This window comes from Rhinolophus sinicus, linkage group LG09, assembly GCF_036562045.2.
Source record: "Rhinolophus sinicus isolate RSC01 linkage group LG09, ASM3656204v1, whole genome shotgun sequence".
NCBI lineage: Eukaryota > Metazoa > Chordata > Mammalia > Chiroptera > Rhinolophidae > Rhinolophus > Rhinolophus sinicus.
In genome coordinates this window covers 63,563,440-63,584,377 of record NC_133758.1, presented here as the reverse complement: position 1 = coordinate 63,584,377, position 20,938 = coordinate 63,563,440, and the positions used below count along the sequence as shown (strand labels likewise).

General features: G+C 40.5%; 1 protein-coding gene and 1 long non-coding RNA gene across 2 annotated transcripts in view; one reads left to right on the top strand and one right to left on the bottom strand.

Annotated features, from left to right (window-relative positions):
* Positions 1-20,938, top strand: part of SUGCT (succinyl-CoA:glutarate-CoA transferase) — an 866,747-nt gene that overhangs the window by 429,466 nt on the left and 416,343 nt on the right. The window lies entirely within an intron of this gene.
* Positions 14,143-19,592, bottom strand: LOC141573182 (uncharacterized). The gene is made up of 3 exons (XR_012498849.1): positions 19,351-19,592; positions 16,889-17,022; positions 14,143-16,536 (listed from the first exon to the last, which is right to left on the bottom strand). It is a non-coding gene; the product is annotated as an uncharacterized LOC141573182 (long non-coding RNA).

Genomic DNA, 20,938 nt, shown 5'->3' with positions numbered 1-20,938 from the left:
TCATTTTGGGTACTTCTGTGCTTTCCATGGTATGATGTTCTGTGGAGAAATTGTTTCATTTAATTAATGACATGGATGCTACCCTTTGTGAAAATGACATCCACTGTCACTTTATTGTTTGGACTTTTACTTGATATTTGGTCTAATGATCTAGACTTTCTATAGGTTTGCTTAAGTTACAGATAGAAAACACTGCATACTAAAACTAGCGCTATCTGTGTGATAACTAAGATGAACCACTAATGAGCCTTGAGATGATCATTGATTTACATTGAGTATGAAATTAGAACAAGCATAAAAGTAGTGCAAGTGTTCGCTGGAACTTTTTCAGAAGGAAAACACAAAGATGACAACAGTTCCTCTGCCTAAGGACTGGCTCACTCCGTTGGGAATTTGGACACACAACTCATTCATGTGTCAATTTCAAGTGGTGATTCAGTTTGGCGTTAACAGTGTGATTTGAATGCAGAGGCAAGAACAATTATTGTGACTCAGAGGACTAAGGAAGCTTCATTGAAAAAACGACATTTGAGCCGGGCCTTAAAAGATAAGTGGAATTTTGGTGTGTGAGTTGTGAAAAGTGAATTATACATGTGGGGATAGCATGAAGAGGCAGTTTAAACATCTGACCATACATATTTGTCACTGGAATGTTGAACGGTCCAGTCTAATGGAAGAAAAGGATGAGGGAGGAGGAAAGTGGTAGAAGACAAAGTGGAAAAGTAGATTGGGGTCAGAGTCTGAGGAATATTTAGTGCCATCCTAAGCAGTTCAGGATTCATTCTGTAGGCATTGGGAGGCAATGAGGAGAAGCTTTGAAGCGGAGGATGGCACAATTGGGTTTAACTGTTAGGATCATTACTCTGACTTTGTCACAGAAGATAGAGGGCAAGGGCTAAATACTGGAAATGAGGGCACAGTTGGGAGTCTTTACACACAGTAGTTCAGGATGACTATCCACAATCATAAATTGTTAGTTATAATAGTGACTCTACTACGTGATAAAGAGACACGTTAATTGAGTTAAACTGATGTCCTGGGTCTTATCTTTGACTTTGGGTCTCCCAGTACTTTTATGGGATATCAATATGTTATATAGTCTCTTCTGCTATTGGTTGTATTTCTTTCTATAAGAGGAGGGAGTGTTAGTATCGTCATAGGTATTGCCAGTGGTACTAAGTATTCCTGATATTCCAGAATTCATCTTCTCTTAAAGACTTAGACTTTCAAGAGGTGGCATTTGCTTTCTGGTACAGATTCTGCACCATTCCACCTCTTTCTTCCCTCCTCAGAAGGCAAGAACAGAGGCAGATCCAATTAAGAATGATTTATTCCTGCTTGGGTGGAAGACAGTTATTATTCCCCTCACATTGTGGCAGTTGTTATAATAACAATTTCCTTACAGATAAGTCTTATCCTGAGACTTATAACTAGCAAAGATTTATTTGAGAACCATGTAATCATACACGATGGAGAAAACCTTAACTACATTTATTAAGTGATTATTTGAACATTAAAAAACAAGTATACAAATCTATTTCTCCTTGGTACCCAATTTCAGTTCACTTAGAAGTTTCCCCCAGCCCAACAGTCATTGTTCTTGTCTCTGTCCGTTACTCTCATGCTCTATTTTGCTGCCTTGCAAGGTGCTCTGGATGTTTTGCAAAGTTCACATTCATTTCACCTTTTTTTTCCCTTTTTCTTCAGGACCCATTTATTACATTACAGAGCTCTCCTGATCTGGCTAGAAAGTCTTACCAGAGCACTTTCCCTTCTTCTTGCTTTATCTTTTCCTCTTTTTTTCTGTTTCTTTTTCTTGTGTCTTCTATGTCTGCCCCCGACCCCCCACACCCCATGGCAGCTTGCTCCGTGTTTCATCAGGCTGCAATGTTCTGTTGTCCCAATGACTCCTTGCTCAGCAGCCCTCACTCAGCTGTTCTCAGGCCCTCTGTACTCAAGTGCGCGGACTCTTTAGCTAATGGGTGCCCCTAGGATGCCTCCTGATTGTCTTCTTGGGCCCCTTTGGTTTTTGTGGAGCAGGACTGTGGGGACATAGTCAGGAGTGCAGTTTCCAGGCTCTCGTCCTCATGTGGAAAGGTGCTCACTCAGGTAATAAATGGCCATCAACTGTGATTGGATGGCCATCAGCTGTGGCTGGTTGGCCATCAGCTGTAACCAGTGGGCATTAGCCACTAGTATAACTGCCATGGCTATGCTAGCAGCAAATGGGGGCTAGCAAGAAGATGGTGGCTGAGCTAGCGAGAGCGGATTGCAGCTAGCAAGTGGGGTTGGTTGGCAGAGAGAAGTGGACGGCAGGTTGCGGATAGTGTGGCTCCTGCTTCCTGTGTCTCCAACCCAGCCGCCAGCGAGAATATAGTGGTGTGACTCCCCTATCTGTGGCTCCGTGGGTGTTCGTTTTTGACCTCACCATATTCTGCTTTCTTATGTGGGCAGCGGGAGCAGAGACCCTGCATGACACCCTGCGTGACAAGCACTCTCCTGCTCCCTTGCTCCCCTCTCTGCACAGCCCCCTGCCCCCACTCCTGGCCTGCCTTGGTTACCTCCTTAGTGAGCGAGTGTTCTCTCCTTTGCACTGAAATGCTGCTTTCGGTGTAAAAGACAACTCAGTTTCTGCATAATATAAACTTCTGTTTATTTTCCCTCAGAATAGTCTGTCTCTTTGGAGGGAAAGAATTGGACTTCCAGGCTGAATGCTCTCAGAAATACTATCACTTCTATGGACACATTTAATGTAAACTTCCATTTAACTTTAAAACATGTTTAAACTGTCTCGCAAAGTTTGTAAACAGAGAAGTGGTTTAAATCACGAGGAAATACACAATGTAAGGGAGAAAGAGAAGTAAATATATAGTGCTAGGTTATAACCAATACTGATAATTCATGCGGCAGGACACACATTCATTCACAGAACATACCCCAGTGGAGCACCAAGTGTGTGGGGCTCTGTTGTGGTGGGGAGGGTCTAGTTGGGGAGACAAAGGTAAATTCGGATGATGACAGTGTGGTAGGAGGAGGGCCACAATACAGACATGTGACAGTCATCTTGAGCACACGGGTCAGACAGTGAATAATTGTGCCCCAGCCCAGGAAGCTGCTCCATGGTACTGGTGCTCAGTCAGCCAGCCTGAGAACAACCGAGAGGCTGGAATAAAGGAGCCTCCACAGGCCGGCATCACACCTGTGCTGCAGGCCGTGACAGGGCACTTTCAGCTCACGTGTAGGTTGGTCAGAATCATTACACATGAGCTACCCGTCCTGGGAGACTTGAAGGATCAAACGCGAATCATTCAGATTGTCTAAAGAACTAAAGCACCTCTGAGGAGCTGCAGGCTTGTTCCTGAGAGGTTCTTGGTCGCCATTGTCATGTCACACTGACCCTTAACAGCACAGCAGTAACATCTGTTTCTGTGTGAGTACATGGAAGTGGACAGGCAGGCATGGTTTAGTGCAGCCTGCGTGCGACCTGTAAGAAATTTCATCTGGAGAGAATTCTACTCTGTGGTTCTGAAATTAGGGAAAAGAGGAAGTTGCTTTTATTACTGTGGCAAAGGAGGCCCCTCTGTCCTGGATTCCTCTTTCTTTTTCTAATTTGTAACCATTTCCTGACTGACGTTCATGTTGCATGCTTTTCATGAGCTCCCCATGCTTAAATCAGTGAATGGCTGGGGCTGCGCGTGGAGCCTGGGCCAGTCCCACACCTGGGCTCCCACCGCTGCTGGATCGCAGAGCGCCTGGTGCGTCCTACGAGGCGAGGCCGGATGGAACTGCTCGGCCAGCTTCATCCGGCACGTGACCATGTGCGTTACCATGTGCGGGGGCTCGCTCGCCTGGCTCCTCTCATTTTCTTTGTCAGCATGACCAAGATCAAAGTGCAAGAAGGATACATGAATGATAACCTAGAACTTTGCCCAAACACAGAGGCTACTATCTGGGCAACATCTTCCATCACACTTTCCCCAAAGGCACGAAGGAAAAGGGCCAATTATGTTTAAGTGCAGCCTCTCTCGCACAGCCACTTCCAGCCACCCCCCTGCTGTGTTTCCTGAACCATCATAGTCATATTAATCAATTGGTTCAGGGATTTGAGATTTCCTGACCTAATCACAGGATTTGGGAAACGCTGATTTCTGTTTATATGAGGCTGCCTCTCTGATTGCCGGCTTTGTACCTGGCTGAGCTCACATCTCATTCCATATTCAGGGCCTGAGATGGTTCTGGCCATTTCCCTGAAGAGTGGGTATGAATTATCTCTGCTTGTGCTGTGAGCCGAAGACAATTCACTTCTAGAATGTGTTCCATTTAAAATAGTATTGACAGACCATGTTCATAGTGGCAGCAAGAGTCTGTGGAAGTAACTGGACAGGTAATAATTGCCTTTGGGCTTGTGTTCCAGTTTTAAAAAAAGCACTTCTCAGTGTTTCTAAGTTTACTTCTGTCCTGCTATATATATTTCCTCTTGTCAAAATGAATATTGCTGCCTTAAACAAGGGGAGAGATGAATGGGGGTATGGCCACAAGTTAGGGAGTAACTAGGAAGTAACGAAGGGGAATAATTCTTTTGGAAAAATACCATTTAGATGACACAAAAGGTCTTTATTTGTTTCGCAGAATTTATGTGATTATTCTCTAGATTGGTGTGGTCCCTGAGATGCTGCCTCATATAGAATAGCCCTAGAACGCTGAGGTTGGGTGACGCAGCCCTTGTGTGCTAGCACTGTAAATTCTATTTTCTTTATCAAGACGATTATGTTTTACACAGCACACAAATGGTAATTCCTCCATGGATTTCCAGAAATCACAGCTAGTCCATGTGATCACTCTCATTCCTTTCTGGAAACATATTTATAGATAGATAGATAGATAGATAGATAGATAGATAGATAGATAGATAGATAGATAGATAGATAGAGGTAGATAGACAGATAGATATAGATAGATAGGTATCTACACACACGCACAGTCTGACATCATTAGCTGATAGTGTAGATGCTTCTCACACCACTATCATCTTTACTAAAGCTGTCACATTGTATTTGTGTGGGTGCGTGTATGCACGCGCACACACATGCATCTTCAGTGCTGTCAGCTGTTCTGTATTTCCAATGTTACATTTTCTTTCCCAGAAATATTGGCATGTTTTGGAAATACTGAGAGTGCCCCAGTCAGAGTAACCCTCGTGCTGGACAGTGGAGCAGCACTGCTCTAGGACTCAGACAGTTCCGGTCAGCTCTTTCCAGTGGGCTCATTGCAATTGACACTTAACTCCTCTGGTTCTCATATTCCTCCCCTGTAAAATGGTGATAATAATGACTACCACAAAGGATTTTGAAGAGGATTAAATTAAAAGAGATAATGTATGAAGAGATACTGTTCAGTGCTTTCAACTCTATCTTTTGAGTCTGCAGATGTGGATTTGAATCTTGGCTTTGCTATTTAAAAGCTCTGTAACATCAGGCAATTCATTTAATTTTCTGTGTCTCAGAAAAAAATAGTATAAGGTGTGTAAACAGCATAGTGCTTGGCACAAAGTAAGCACTCAATAAATATTTGCTATTATTATTAAATTATAAAAACTATGTAAATGTTAGCTTTTTATGATGAGCTGATAGTAAGACAATAGCTCTGAGAGTGAATGATTTCCTTAACCTATGCTAACAACAAATCTGGAGAGTTTAGTTCAGTTAGCGTTTTGTTGATTTATAACCTGACAACTTTGTGAGGGAATGAATGTACGTGTATCTGTAAGTTTAAGCTAAAAGTTCAACCGTGTGCATTTGTCTTAAAGACACCTGGAATCATTTAGTTTGTTCATGTTTCGGAACTCTTCTGGGGTAAATATGAAAGTTAAACAGCATTTGTATGGTTGTAGCTTCTCTGAACTATGTTTTGCTGTGGGGATCATTTTAATGACTGTTGTTTTGAGGGTAAGAATGAGTTTACTGTTTCAGCTAAAAAAAAAAAAATCAGACTTTCGTAGAAGTGTATCATATCTATTGATACATGCAGTTTGCCGGAAAATATTCCCCTGTCTTTCCTTAGCCAGATAGTTAATTTTATTTCCAGAATTTCTTGTATATTTTTCTACCTTCCCAGAGTTCTACTTCCAAGCCCCCTACAAGATTTCTCTTCTACCAGGGTCTCTTCTCATTCGTTTTGCACACCTTACCAGAGACACTTACCTAAAGCTCAGGCTCCATTCATTTCACTCTCAGGCCTAATGGTTCCTCATCCTGAACTAGGATGCCTGGCCCCCATATCATATTTCCATGACCCCTTTCTGCATATCCTGTCCCGCTAAACTATGCTAGTTTTTCATAAAGCATACATTTCTGTATTATGTATTCATAGTCACTTCTAAGCCACTTATCTGTAGGAATTATCTGGTCTTCTAGACATTATTTATGATTCCAAGCTATGGTAGTGCCGCCTGTCTTCATCTTCGGTTGGTATAAACCAATTCTGAGGCAGTGTGGGTATCTATGAGCCCCTGGACCTGGCCCAGACCCCAAGGAAGGAGGAAGGGGAAGAACTTCCAGGAGATGGATGGGGAGGATGGCTCCGATGGGGGTTCAGGCCCTCCTTCTGACCAGTACAATTGTTCTCCTCTGTCATTTTGTTCTCACTGAATTGGCCTCGTGGAACTGCATCACCTGAGCCTCAAGCTTGTTGGTTACCAAGGCTGCTCTCCATGTGGCTGTCCCTTCATCTAGTCCAAGTTCCCCTTTCATTCCTATTGTTACTTGCTCACAAGAGGGAGTGGGAGAGTGTGGGGCTGGGCAGGCAGCAGGGTCACAGGTGGCCTTGTGCATGTGCCGTTGAGCTTCCATAGGGCTGTCGTCCAGGTAGTGACAGAAGTGTCTCTCCAGCTACAGCTTGCATCGTTCACCTGCAGGGCTGTTAGAACAGACTGCTGGACCCCATCCTCGAGGATCTGATTCAGCGGGTCTGGGTGGGGACTGAGATTTTACATTTCTAGCTTTTTGGGGAACTCGTTACATTTGGAAATACAATGTTGCTGAGCACCAGGTCCAATGCACCTGTGTAGTGATCTTTATGATTCCCTCAGCCAGGGCCTAAAATAGTAGTTGTATGGTCTCTTCTCTCCAATTTCTTAGCAATTTATTTGCCCCTCATAGTATCTACTACTATCTACTCTATATAAAGTATGCATGTCTTGGCTTTGCTACCAACGTATAGAGTCTAAAGTTGAGTGTATTCGTGGCATTTATCTCACTTCTTCGAATGTTCAATAACTATACTTACACCACATGTTCTGTTGGCACGCTACCCAGATCCCCTCGGAACCACTTTACTATCTCTGTATATCTACCCTCCAGCTTCTGCATAATTTGTTTCTACCAAGTTGAACTTGTAACTTTCTTCAGAGGTCTAAACTTGAACTGCTAGAGGCACTTATCTCAGACACATGGAGAGTTAGAATTGTCTGGAATCTTCCATCAGTACAAAAGCCCAACTTTCTTGCCTTGAACTGGAAATGCACACTCCACAGCTCTCACACGGTCAGGTTGAGCAGGAGCCTCACCTGAAGGTAAGCCCCATTTGGCTTCTTCCACTTTCCTCTCCTGCTTTCTTTACTTCCTTAATGGGTTTCTCCCAGGAACACTTCCTTAAGAAATCACTTGCACACTAACTCGTATTTCAGGGCCTGCTTCTGGCGAACTGACAGGTGTTCTGTAAATGCTTGAAGAAAAGAGTGCATGAAAGGAGTACAGTATCATAGGCACATGGACTCTGGATCTAGGCTGCCTGGGTTTAAATCCCAGTTCTACCAGCTGTGTGACTTGGGCAAATTATTTAACCTCTTTGTGCTTCAGTTTCTTTATTCATAAAATGGAGTTAAAATAGTACTTCATCGGGTTGTTAAGAGGATTAGATAAATTGATATTTGTAAAGCACTTAGAATGGTTCCTGGCACAGAGTAAACGCCAATTAACAGTTTGTAAAAACAAATTTAAAATGCATTGAAAGAAATTAAGAAAACAAATAATTGCAATGACATACTGTATTCATTGATAGGAAGACGCTATTGTTGACAATACCAACCACAGTGACCTATAGATTCAGTGTAATCCCTATCAAAATCCCAATGGCATTTTTTGCAGAAATAAAAACCCCATTCTTTTCTCTTTTTTTAAATATTTTTATTGGGGAAGGGGAACAGGACTTTATTGGGGAACAGTGTGTACTTCCAGGATTTTTTTTCCCAAGTCAAGTTGTTGTCCTTTCAGTCTTAGTTGTGGAGGGCGCAGCTCAGCTCCAGGTCCAGTTGCCCTTGTTAGTTGCAGGGGGCGCTGCCCACCATCCTTTGCGGGAGTCGAGGAATCAAACTGGCAACCTTGTGGTTGAGAGCCTGCACTCCAACCAGCTGAGCCATCCAGGAGCTCAGCAGCAGCTCAGCTCAAGGTGCCGTGTTCAATCTTAGTTGCAGGGAGCGGAGCCCACCATCCCTTGCGGAACTCGAGGAGTTGAACTGACAACCTTATGGTTGAGAGCCCACTGACCCATGTGGGAATAGAACCGGCACAGCCTTCGGAGTTAGGAGTACGGAGCTCCAACCGCCTGAGCTACCAGGCCAGCCCAAAAACCCCATTCTTAATGGACTCTGAATAGCCAAAATTATCTTGAAAAGGGATAAAAAGTTGGAGGGCTCACACTTTCTAATCTCAAAATTTACTACAGAACTATAGTAATCAAAACAGTGTGGTACAAGCATAAGGACAGACACATAGACCAATGGAATAGAACAGAGAGCCAGGAAATAAATCCTCACATATCTGATCAATTGATTTTCACAAAGGTGCCAAGATCATTGTATGGGGAACAGTCTTTTCAACAAAAGTGCTGAATATCCACATGCAAAAGGATGAAGTTGGACCCTTACCTTATATCATATACAAAAATTCACTCAAAGTGGATCAAAATCCTAAATGTGAGACCTAAAACTATCAAACTCTTTGAAAGAAAACAACAACAACAACAAAAACACTGGAAAATCTTCATAACTGGGTTTGGCGATGATTTCTTGGATATAATTCCAAAAGCCCAGGAAGCAAAAGAAAAGACAGATAAAATGGACTTCATTAAAATTAAAAACAAAACAAAACAAAACAAAAACATCTGGACATTGAAAAACACTATTAAAAAAAGTGAAAAGACAACCCATAGAATGGGAGAATATATTTGAAAATCATATACCTGAAAAGAGATTAATATCCAGAATATATAAAGAACTATAACTCAACAACAAACAAATAACCCCATTCAAAAAACGGGCAAAAAACTTGAATAAACATTTCTTCGAAGAAGATAAATAAGTGGTCAATGAACAGAGGAAAAGATGCTCAACATTTTTAGCCATTAGGGAACCCAAATCAAAACCACAATGAGAAACCACTTCACACCCATTAGGATGGCAGTTACAAACAAACAAACAAAACAGAAAATAAGTGTCAGCAAACGTGGAGAAATTGGAACCCTCATGCAATGTGGGGATGTAAAATGGTGCAGCAGCTAAGGAAAACAGTTTAGTAATTATTCAAAAAAGATAGAATTATAATATGATCCAGTAATTCCATTCTTACGTATATATCCCAAAGAATTGAATGCAGATACTCAAACCGATTCTTGTACACCAATGATCATAGCAGCATTTTTCACAATAGCTAAAAGATAGAAACAATCCAAGTGTCCATTACACAGTTGAATGTCTGAACCAAATGGTGAAATATCATTCAGCCATGAAAAGGAATGAAATTCTGATACATGCTACAATATGGATGAATTTTGAAAACGTTCTAAGTGAAATAAGTCAGACACACAATGACAAATATTGTATGATTACACTTATATGAGGTGCCTAGAATAGGGACTTCATAGAAAAAGAAAGTAGAATAGAAGTTACCAGAGATAAAAGAAGAGTGGGGATTTATTATTTAATGGGTACAGAGTTATTGTTTACTGGGTAGAGTTTCTGTTTAGGAAGATAAAAAAAAATTTTGGAAATAGATAGTGGTGATAATTGGACATTATTGTAAATGTACTTAATGTAATTGTATACTTAAAATGGTTACAGTGGTACATTTTATGTTACGTTTATTTTGTCAGATTAAAAAAAGTGCATTAATTCTCGTCTTTCATTTTGCTGTTCCTATTCTGTATCTGGAACTTTGATATCTGTCTCATTAATGTTTCTTTTCTCTCTCCCGAAAGAAGTACATAAAAGTTGTCTGTGGGCATTTAAACAAAGTGGCTGAATAGTGTGAAGTTGTAAACATCCAATTAAAAGCAGAGAAACAAAAAAACACTGTGAATAAACATGAATAAATAAAGGAATAATTAGATTATTTGAAAATTCTTTACGTTTAGTCAGAATTTGCAATAACCCCATGAGTGCAGTGAGTCGGGTTTAATTATCGATGCCATAAAGCAGTCTGAGCCTAGAGTTTTCTTCAGCTTTACCATTTATGATTTTATAAAAGCTATCCATATGGGTCCACTTGGTTTGGGCTTATAGGCAAATTGGTCTCCAGCCAGAAGCTCCATCTTCTTATGTATCACGCCTCTCCATAGAGCTGAAATGTTCCCCTGAAGAAAAACTTTAAAAAATCCCACAAACTCTAATTTAGATTTGGCAGTCACTGTGCTGTGGTGTTTGAGTGTTTTAGACTTAGCAATAAATAATGTTTTAAAACTTCCAATGTCTTAGTTGCTGCGCTCTCTGTAACTGTAGGCAAAAATCTGAGACAAAAGAGTAAATTACATCTGATAGAGTCACTTTGGTTAAGATTGTCCTTCCCACCCCATAGCCTCGGATTCTCCTCATGTTTATCATGAATAGTGAAGGAAAGTGAAAGCAGGGAGGAGAGGAGGTGCGTTTGTTTATGAGCTAGTGTTCCTCAAGGAATCAGCTGACAACTTTGACTAATCTTCATGACGTTTACTCTGACATACTTTTGCTTTTGCTTCTCATACTTTTACATCTTTATCTTAAGACTTTCTGGTCTTCATCTGGGCAGCCCAGTGCCAGGGGTCTGTGAGACAGAGGACTGAACCATTTAAATATGTTACTTAATATCCAATTTCATCAAAAGGGAGACAATGGGAACACAAGGCCAAATTGCATTTGACAGGTTTCCAAACTTCAGCCAGTCTCACACTCATTTTATACAAAACTAAGTCATTTCTGGAAGAAGACAAGACATAAAGAGACAAAACGATATGTCAAACTATTTAATACAAAAAGATTTGGTCTTGGATATGTAATAGGATGTTTTTTAATCTTTATTATTTAGATGCAAATCAGCTTATTTTCCGTTGTTGGTCTCGGATTCTTAGGTGAAATGGTAGTTGGTTATAAACTATCCTGTTTAAAACATCATGATGTTCCTGGAGGATCTGTTCTTAAAGCATGCAGATATGATACATCCCCCACCCTTCATGCATGGAGTTAACTGTAACAGGTGAGTGGCCCTGAGCATATAGCGAGGTTCTCCATGTGAGTACTTAGTCAGTACCCACTGATTGAAAATGTGAGCATTTGGAAAGTCACACACACACACACACACACACACGTGTGTGTCTATACATACATACATACATACATACATACATATGCATATTCCCCCTTCCTTTGGTGCAGAGCGACCTCAGAAGCAATGACATGGCCAATGCACAGACAAAAAGGAATGGCCTCAGGGCAGAGAGCAGCATTGCAGTATAACTTATAGGGGGGGTTACAGGCAATCCCACTATAACACGGCTCTTCTATAACACGGTTTCACTCTAACACGTTTTGAGAATGAGAGAAATCACCGAACAACACGGAGGGTAATAAGAGCTTTTAAGAGCAAAAGGTATCTCATTTGAAAATTTTCATTTGAGTGTGGATGTCGTATCAAATTTGACTGCAGAATTTCCTAAATGAAGATCCTTCCTGAAAGAAGCTGAGTTTGAGAGAGAACTTCACAAGTGCTTAGAACTATATAATGAAATTTATAAAGATCTCTCAGCTAAAAGCAAGCAATCTAAAATAACAGATTTTTTGCAAAAAGTACAGAAGTCAAGATAATGCTGAAGAAAGTTCAGAGGATGAAAATATCTTGTCAAAAAGAAAACACCCTTGGTTAATGGTGCTTAGTAGTGATGTTGAAGAAAACATTATTTAATACATATTAATATGTTCTACTTTTGGTGAAAATTGCTTTAATAAAGATATTTGTCTTAATTATAAAAATATCATAGTATGTTTTTAAAAAAATTTTGGAACCTAACCCCCTTTTTTGTACTAGTTCTTTGTTTCATATAACCCTGATTCACATAACATCGCATTTTTAAGGAATCTAACAACCGTGTTATACAGGGATTACCTGTATAACTTTTAAAACTGGTGTGTAAGGGTTGCTGTTTCTACACAGAGCAGAATCATTCTCACACAGTTAACAGTGTCAGGCATACTCCATCACAGCAAGCTCAGAACTCCTGGGAACTCTCTGAGAAGTGATGTGTCTCAAGTGGAAATCCTATACACCAACAATCTTAAATTCCTGAGTAGAGATTATACAAATAGAGACAAGTTGGTTATTTCCATCCAACCCTCCAAACCTCACTGTTTGGCCCTGTATTGAAATGAATGTATTTATTTATTTACTTTTATTGCAAAATTTGCGTAGTGAAAATTTGTTGATGTGCAGTGAATCCCTAGTGGGAAATTACTAGAACTGACAAAACTAGGAATATTTGTTTTCAAATAAATTTTTAAATTGACCTTGATAGTTTTCAGTGTTTCTTAATGTTTGCAAATCTGCTGATTTTACTAAAAGTCTGTTTCTTGCTGTATTAGAGTATAGCATCACAACAAAATTAGCATTCCATATGTTGTTTTGTTAAACATACTTGGTGACTTTCTTTAAAATCCCTTGGGAAATGTTTTGAAATTTGCTGAAACAAATATGCGACAGTGGAAATTAAATGGTGATCATCACCACATTGTTTTTCTGTAAAGCATAGCCTGTGCTTGGACTCGGGAATGCTATCACTGAACACACACCCTTCAGGAATTACTCACGGTGGGTAAGACCTAGAGAAAAGCATGTTTACAGAGGTGGGTAAAAGCAGCTTGCACAGAATCCCAGCACTGCCATGAAGCACATCAACTTTACCAATGGCTGTGGTGGCAAAAACCATCTAGAAACGCTTTTATTGGGGTTTGCTCTTTCCTAAACTAACAAGAGAAACCAGCTGCCCTTCCCTAAAGTCCCCTTTAGGATCTTAAATAGAAACAAAAGAACATGTTTCGTCTGAAATTGGAGAGCTGGGTTGTGTCCCATTGGTGATCACTTTGACATTTAATCATTTATTGAAACTGAGATGTGGAGAAAGTTGTCATGTCTATGTCTTCATTTCCAACTTAAAATTTAGTCCGCAGACATATTGAACATCTGCTGTGCTCTAGGGGATGGAGTGACTGATAGGAATAAGTCACAGGCCACCAGTACCTCTGCTTTGCAGGCTCACAGCTTAGCAGGGCATCAGTGGGCAGCATGTCAGGGCGCTGGGAGGTACTCGGGGTGATTTCACAGATCAGACGCTTAAGCTGAATCTTAAAAGGTGAATGCGAGTTTACCAGGTAGAAAAGGTGGGAGAGAACATACTAGGATGAGCGGCTGACCGCATAGCGCACTGAGGTGGGAAAAGCTGCAGGATGTTGGTGTGATGGCTGATCGTTCAGGGTCACTGGGGCATGGGGTTCACGCGTGGAGGGACACGCATTTGGAAAGATAGGTGGGCGTGTTTTCTGCCCTTGCGGAGGACCTCGGGCTTTATCTTGTAGAATATGGAGCCTTTGAAGAATTTTAAGAAAGGACAGAAATTGATCAATGTGATACGAGGGGAAGGCAAAGAGACTGAAGACACCGGTGTTTATTAGGAAGCTAGTGTAGTACGCTTGGAGAGGATGACGAGGGCCTGAACTAAAGCATAACAGTGCGAATTAAAAGGCTCTTTTATTAGATCTGAGAAATATCTAGGAAGAACTAATTTCACTTTCAGGAATGAATGTCAGATAGAAGGAGTCACGAGGAACTGCAGAGTTTGTGGTGTGCACGGCGTCGTTCTGTTAGGTAATACGAGGGAGGCGTCCAGAGGAAGAGACGAGAGCTGTTTGCGACACGTGGAATTTGAGGTTACAGTGAAACGTGCTGGAAGGATGGATCTTTGCCTTGGTTCTGATAGGTGAAGCATTTCCTGCCCCCTTAGGGGCTCAAGGCTCTCCTTCCTCGGAGAGAAGGGTCCAGGGAAGTGAGTGGGTTTAACGCTGCCCCCTTACATGTGTGTGCCACCTAGGGGCCCTCTCCCGTCTCCTGGTCGTCCTCAGCCTTTCTAATGAGCACTGGGTAGGTCTGCGTGGAGAAGGGCTCGCTGTCAGTGCAGGCTCCCCTGTCATCTGTGGCTTCTAGTTATTACAATGCTATGCCCTCCTCATACTTTAAGAATTTGTGAAGGTTTTAGCGGTTTCCTTCTTAGCTGCTTTTAGGGCAGTTACCGCTTCCTCCCACGCTCTGCCCAAGGTGACGTAGTTCTGCATCCGGTCTGCCTTCAGAGGGCTGGTCACTTCTTTGGTCCTGGTTCACCTGGCTGCCTTGCTACATTTGCTCTAGGATGAGCTCAAGAAGAGTCACTGTTTGTGATCACTTGGCTTTTTCTCACTGGCAGGGAAAGAACCTCTTGTGGCTTTCTCCATTCTCATCGGAAGAGGTACTCCCTCTATAGAATCAATTTGGATAATTAAAAGAACTGGCAGTTACTTTAGAACATGATCTGAAAGGCAGACTTTGACCAGCTGCTGGCAGGTAGTTAGAGCCAATAAAAAGTGGTTCCTTGAAGATGCTGAGGTTAGAGGTATCTGTCCTCAAATATTCTCAGCAAGAACCTGGATAGACTCTTCTAGATTATTATCCAAATCAAAACTGTTTCCATTACACTGCCTTTACCTACTGCCCTTCTGACACTTCGACACCTTACAGACCTACCTTGCAACTGAGGATAAATAAGCAAAATGCAAAACAAAAACCTAGAGTGTCCCTAAACCTCTCATCCTTCAACGGGGACATAGTGCTTTGGAAACTCATACTATGACCATTGAAAACCTGAGCAAGTTAAGGTGAGTGTGAAAGAGGGAACAGTTAGACACGGGCACAGTATTTTTCTTCTGTGAATTAGATTGGGGGTGGGAGGGGTCAGCAAACTTTTTCTGTAAAGGGCCAGCGGGCTGTAAGTATTTTAGGCTTTGCAGGACTTGCAGCCTCTGTTGCAGTCATTCTGTTGCAACTTAATGCTGCCTTGTAGAACAAAAGCAGCTATAGACAGTACAAAGACAAATAGGCATGTCTGTGTTCCAGTAAAGCTGTATTTACAAAAACGGGTGAAAGGTGGATTTGATTCCACCTGAGTTACAGGATTGATACAGAAAAGAAGGTATACCACCCCTCCATTTTGGTCATGTGGCATCTACATCACAGAGTTTGCAGAGAAACTCATAGAATTCAGGCCTAATCTAATGTAATGAATCCGAATATTTGCCAATGAGATAAGGATCCTACTCTGACATTTAAAATCAATAATAAATGTTCACTGTATGGTCACCCCAAGTGCTTTATGGAACAAGGCAGAGAATCAGTGATTACATAAATATCAGTAGATACATGTAACAAATATGTACATGATGAGAGAAATAACTAAAAATAAAAATACCAAAATATTAATATTTTTTATAACTGAGTTGTGGAATTACTGTTAAAATATGCTAAGTCTCAAACAAAAAGCTTTTATACCTGTATAACTTTCACAATCAACCAAAAATTATTTTAAAATAAAAGAACACTGATATGTATCATAGGGGAAAGGGATGTCCTTAAAATTGTTCTATATAGGAATTAATTTCAATTCATTCTATTTACTTGCTTTAAGTCATGAATCAGAATCTCAGTTTCCTTTCCTGCTAGAGATATGTCCATTCCTTTAGATCACCATTTAACGTCTTGAGAATGAAGATAATGGCATCATGTTAAAAGGGCTTAATATTACTCATATTTACTAATATTAATATCACATGGCCCCTCATAGGAGGAACTGGGTCTAACATTCTGTATCCAAGGATGGAAGGAACCAGATCCCCCCGATGGTCTGTTTTCTTTTCTGTTGGTGAACTGGACACTCCGAGAGACACATTTCTTAATTCAGAGCAGCCTTTTGGTATATTGAGAATGAAGGCACTTTTCCAACCTCCAAAAGGCCCAATATTTGTCTGGTCTCGATAAAAAGCACTTGCTAACTATGTTCTCCTAGAAGTAGAACCACATCCATCTTCTTGTACCCTGGGAAGAAGGTAATCCAGGATGGATAGCCAGGCCTTTCAGCCAGTAAAACTGGGTTCTGGAGAGGTAGGGTGGGCCCTAGACGTAGGCTGTAGAGGTGGCCGTGTGTCATTATCAGGGCTGGCTGAAAAATAGGCAGAATTCATCATTATTATCTTTCCATTCCCCCTATTAGTGACTTGCTCTCAATTCTTTATTTTTACTCATTCATTCTCAAGAATCTAATGCACAGTTCTCATCCCCTAGATCTCTTTGTATTCCAGACATTTATGAAACCGGCTTTCTGCTTGTAGTCACACTAGGCAGAAACTGTTAGCTAATTTATGAAACTCACTGATGACATAAAGTGACTAAATTGTGATTCTGCACAGGTATATTCTGCAGTATAAAAGGGAACATGATTTTGAGGAAAGGAATAAAGGTCTAATGGTGAGTAAGTTTTTACTGGGGCGTAGGCTATCACCATTGCATCTTACACAGTATATGTAAGGTCCATAGTATATATTCAATGCATGTTTGTAGATTGTTGAATGATTCTGCTTCACTTGGTACATCTGCAATTCAGTCTTCTCAATCTTGGGTTCCTGTCTTCTGCCCAGCACATGATCAACTAAACGAAGAAGGAGTAGAATTACTACACTGAAAATATTTATTAAGGGAATTCAATCACAAGTCTCAGTTACTTACCAAAGATATCACGAATGTTAGACCCACAAGTTCCTTTCGTCGAGCCCTGTTTTCAGGACATTTGGCCATTGTGACTTTGTCTTGGCTCTGCTGTTATTTTTCCGTGGTGTTAATGTATTCCTGACATATTTCAGAGACCAGCTTTGTCAGTTACTTTGAGGGGTCCCATGAATTTCTCTCTTACACTTTTGAAATGAAATTTCAGAATTGAATCAAATTTATTGTTTCAGTCAAAATGGATATGATTTACAGATGTCTGATCCCTTAAATACAGGTCTAAAAAAGAAAGCTTTTCTATCAACTTCGGTTTTTGTTTTCTTGTCTCCTCTAAACAAGAACTAACTCTAAGACATTTTCTATAAGACTATATTGTGTTAAAAACATCAGTGCAAGTTAAACTAAGTACATTCTATTTGCTTATGTTTTAAGGTTTGTTCATCGGGGAAGTTGTATAATCCACTAGCAAGTTGTGTGTGCCTTTTCAGAATGTGATTATTGCTCATAAAAGTGGTTTTAATTGAAAATTTTATGTCATGGATAGCCTGTAGCAATCTTAGATCCACATACCTATATTTATGTGTCTATAATTTATTTTTTAAGATTCCCTATACAACAGTATTTTGAAATTACTAAAGCGGTTTTCTTTCTTTTTTTTGTTACTCATAGGGTAACTTAGAAAAGTATTGCTGTTATGTTCAACTGTTGGCACTATTGCAGGCAACTAAAAGCTTAGGAAAATTATCCCCCGCCTTTCCCCTCCAAAAGCCACATCTAAAAAGGTCACAAAAGGAAACACACAATTCAAATAATCTCCATGCTGTATCTGAGATTAACTTGGACACAGATGTTTTAACTTACAGTTTGATCTGGCGTAATATATACATTTAACAAAATCCTGTTTTGTATTGCTTCTATAAACACTGAAGTCCGATAAAAGTATATTGATTTTTCTGCTATTTAAGAGCTTTTGAACCAGTGCTTAAAGCGGGTATTCTCTAAGGCTTAAATTAACTCTTTCAGCTTTGACTATGGTTTTTGTGTAGGGGTATGTGTGTGCATGCAAATATGTGTTGGTTTATGCTTGAAATGGATTAGAATGGCAAACCATTTTGTGGTCTGCAATATTTTACTTGCTAAGGATAATCATTAGACTTTGTTCTTGATTTTTTTCTTAGAAGATGAAATGATTCAACACTGTTCATTACTGCTCATTTCCTAACCACACTGTACTCATTATAGGCCTAGATATTATCTAAAAAGTTTCTGAAAATATTAATGCAACATGAATAGGGTTTTCCTCCCCTACCCTGGGCATTTCAATATGGACATCATACTTCCTCCTCCTGGCCTTCAGGCTTTCTGTCCAACTGACCTTAATGTGAGGGCCCTCCCAGAAGTGGCTCGGTACACACCATTCTTGCTTTCAAAGTCATGCTCACACTCTGTGCTTTCTTGGCAAATATTTAACACCACCAGATTAACTTCTCTCCTTGTGCAGGAGCACGGCAGCCTCCACAACTGTGAACAGCCTTCCCCCACTTACTTGTGTCTTCACACCAGAATTGTAACCTTGGTAACTCCTCGGGGAAAAGACCTCTCCAAATTTAAAACATAAAAAAGAAATGTACATTCAGCAACACCACGACCTTTTGCAGCTACAGAAACTCTTGCTAAGTGGAGTCTGTTATGATGGCATAAGATAGGTTCTGAGATAGACAAGACACTGGCTATTCTGAGGGCTTCTGGGGCGTTGTCATTTACAAAAGGTCATTCACACAAATGATTTCATTTGAGCTTCAGTGTAAGTTTCTGAACTTGGTGTTTCAGGTATCTCTACTTTGCAAATGACCACACAGTCTCTGAGAGATGATAAGTGTAGAGGCAGGAACCTAAATTCTGCATTTCTTTTATTTCACTATGCATAAAGACCATGTGTCTTTGGATATAATGGACAAACAAGCATTTAATTCAGTGCAAAGTTAGTCAAATGGCTATTTTGTGATGTTGGACCACATTTCTTAATTTTTAAATTCATCATCCAGGTATACAGTAAGTATAATGTGTAAGAAATGTATTCCTCCATAGAATATTTATCTACTAATCAGACAAACTCGGGCACACAGACACACACACACACACACACACACACACACACACACACACACACACACACCTTTCAAGGTCAGGGGATAAAAACATAAGCAAAAACAAAAGTTAGAAATCTATAAGGTATTTTGCAAAGGCTTCTTACCTTAAAGAGCTTTCTTGAATGAAACTTATAGAAAATACAAATCTATTTCAGTGTTTGCATAAAAACCACTTGAAAAAGAATTTGCTTCTCAGCTCACAGCGTGGCTGCTTCACTGATCCACAGCGGTCACTGCCAGCTACTCCCCTTTGCAGATCGTCAACACGAGGCAGGGCTTGGCCAGACGTCTGGCTGGAAAATGACACTTGTAGACATGTTTGGCTCAGGAAACCCAGGACATAGTCTCAGGTACAGTTATTATTTGTTGGTGTCAGCATTATAGGATTATTCTGTATATGCTTTTTGAGATTTTCTTTAATTTGTACTTTATAAAAGTAAAATATCTTCTGTTAGCAGAAAATACCTAATAAGTTCCTCAACAAGAATGGGGATTCTATCAGCAATGGTAGAAGGCAAGGAAGTAGTGTAATTATAAAGAAGGTGGGTTTAAATCCTCACTCTCCTACTTACCAGTTGTGCAGTCTTGGATAAATTAATTTTCTTTGAGCCTTGGTTTTTCTCATCTGCAAAACATAAATAATAACATCTATCTTGAAGTGTTGTTTAAAAGATTGTAGAGAATATGTGTATTGGCCCAAGATGACATTTGAAGAACTCAGGTATTTAATTTACGTGAGGAATGGCACTTGGATCGTGAAAAGCCTCACTCGAGGACATATACACTGCCAAGGCCCTGTAACTCCATTACTTGAAACACCAAGTAAGGCAGACGGTGTTCAGGGAGCAGGCCCATTAGACTGGAAGCGGCAGGAACCGTAACCGCAGGGCAGTAAGCCCTCCTCTCCTCTAGGGGCTGCCGAACCTTCGGCCAATGCACCGGCGCCGGATCAGTCACGTGTGAAACGTCATGCTTTTGCACAGTATCTCTTCCCACATGGTTTTGATTTATACTTATTTTATCCACCAAATTCGCTTTTATGATCTTCAGCTCTGTTGAGCCAGCACATCACTGCAGGAACAGGCTGGCTCTGATTCCGCTTCTCACGGCCCTGACAGAACAGTCAGCTTAATTTCCGTCACAAAATCTTGGTGGCTCTTAAGGGTGTCAAAGCTCAGTGCTTCCCATTCCAGGTTAATCGGCAACACAGTGGGGCCCAGAGGAACCTCCTTTAGACTTGCGAACTCAGCAACGTGGATTGACAAATCATTGAGAAGACACAAATGTGGGTTTGAATTTCTACTGTAAAATCTCAGTTATCTGAGTGTCTAAGGATCATAAAAATGAACTTGTAATTAATTCATTGGTAGTTGAGAGTTACATTATAAAAACAATCATACCATCTGATCCCTTTGACCTGTGGTCTATTCTATACATAAAATTGCATTAAAGAACTTTTAATCTTATTAAAACTCCAATCCTAACCTTAATGATAAGGTTGGTATTGCCTTTAATGTAATTAATTGGAAATTAATAGGCCGTTATTCTCTCACTAAAATATGAACTCAGGTACCCAAAGTTGATGGCTTGTAGCTTCCATAAAAATAAAGGCTGCACAGGAACACTGTTATCAAACCTTACATGGAAAATGTGTGTTTCCAGAGAAATGACTACATTGGGCTAGTAGTTCAG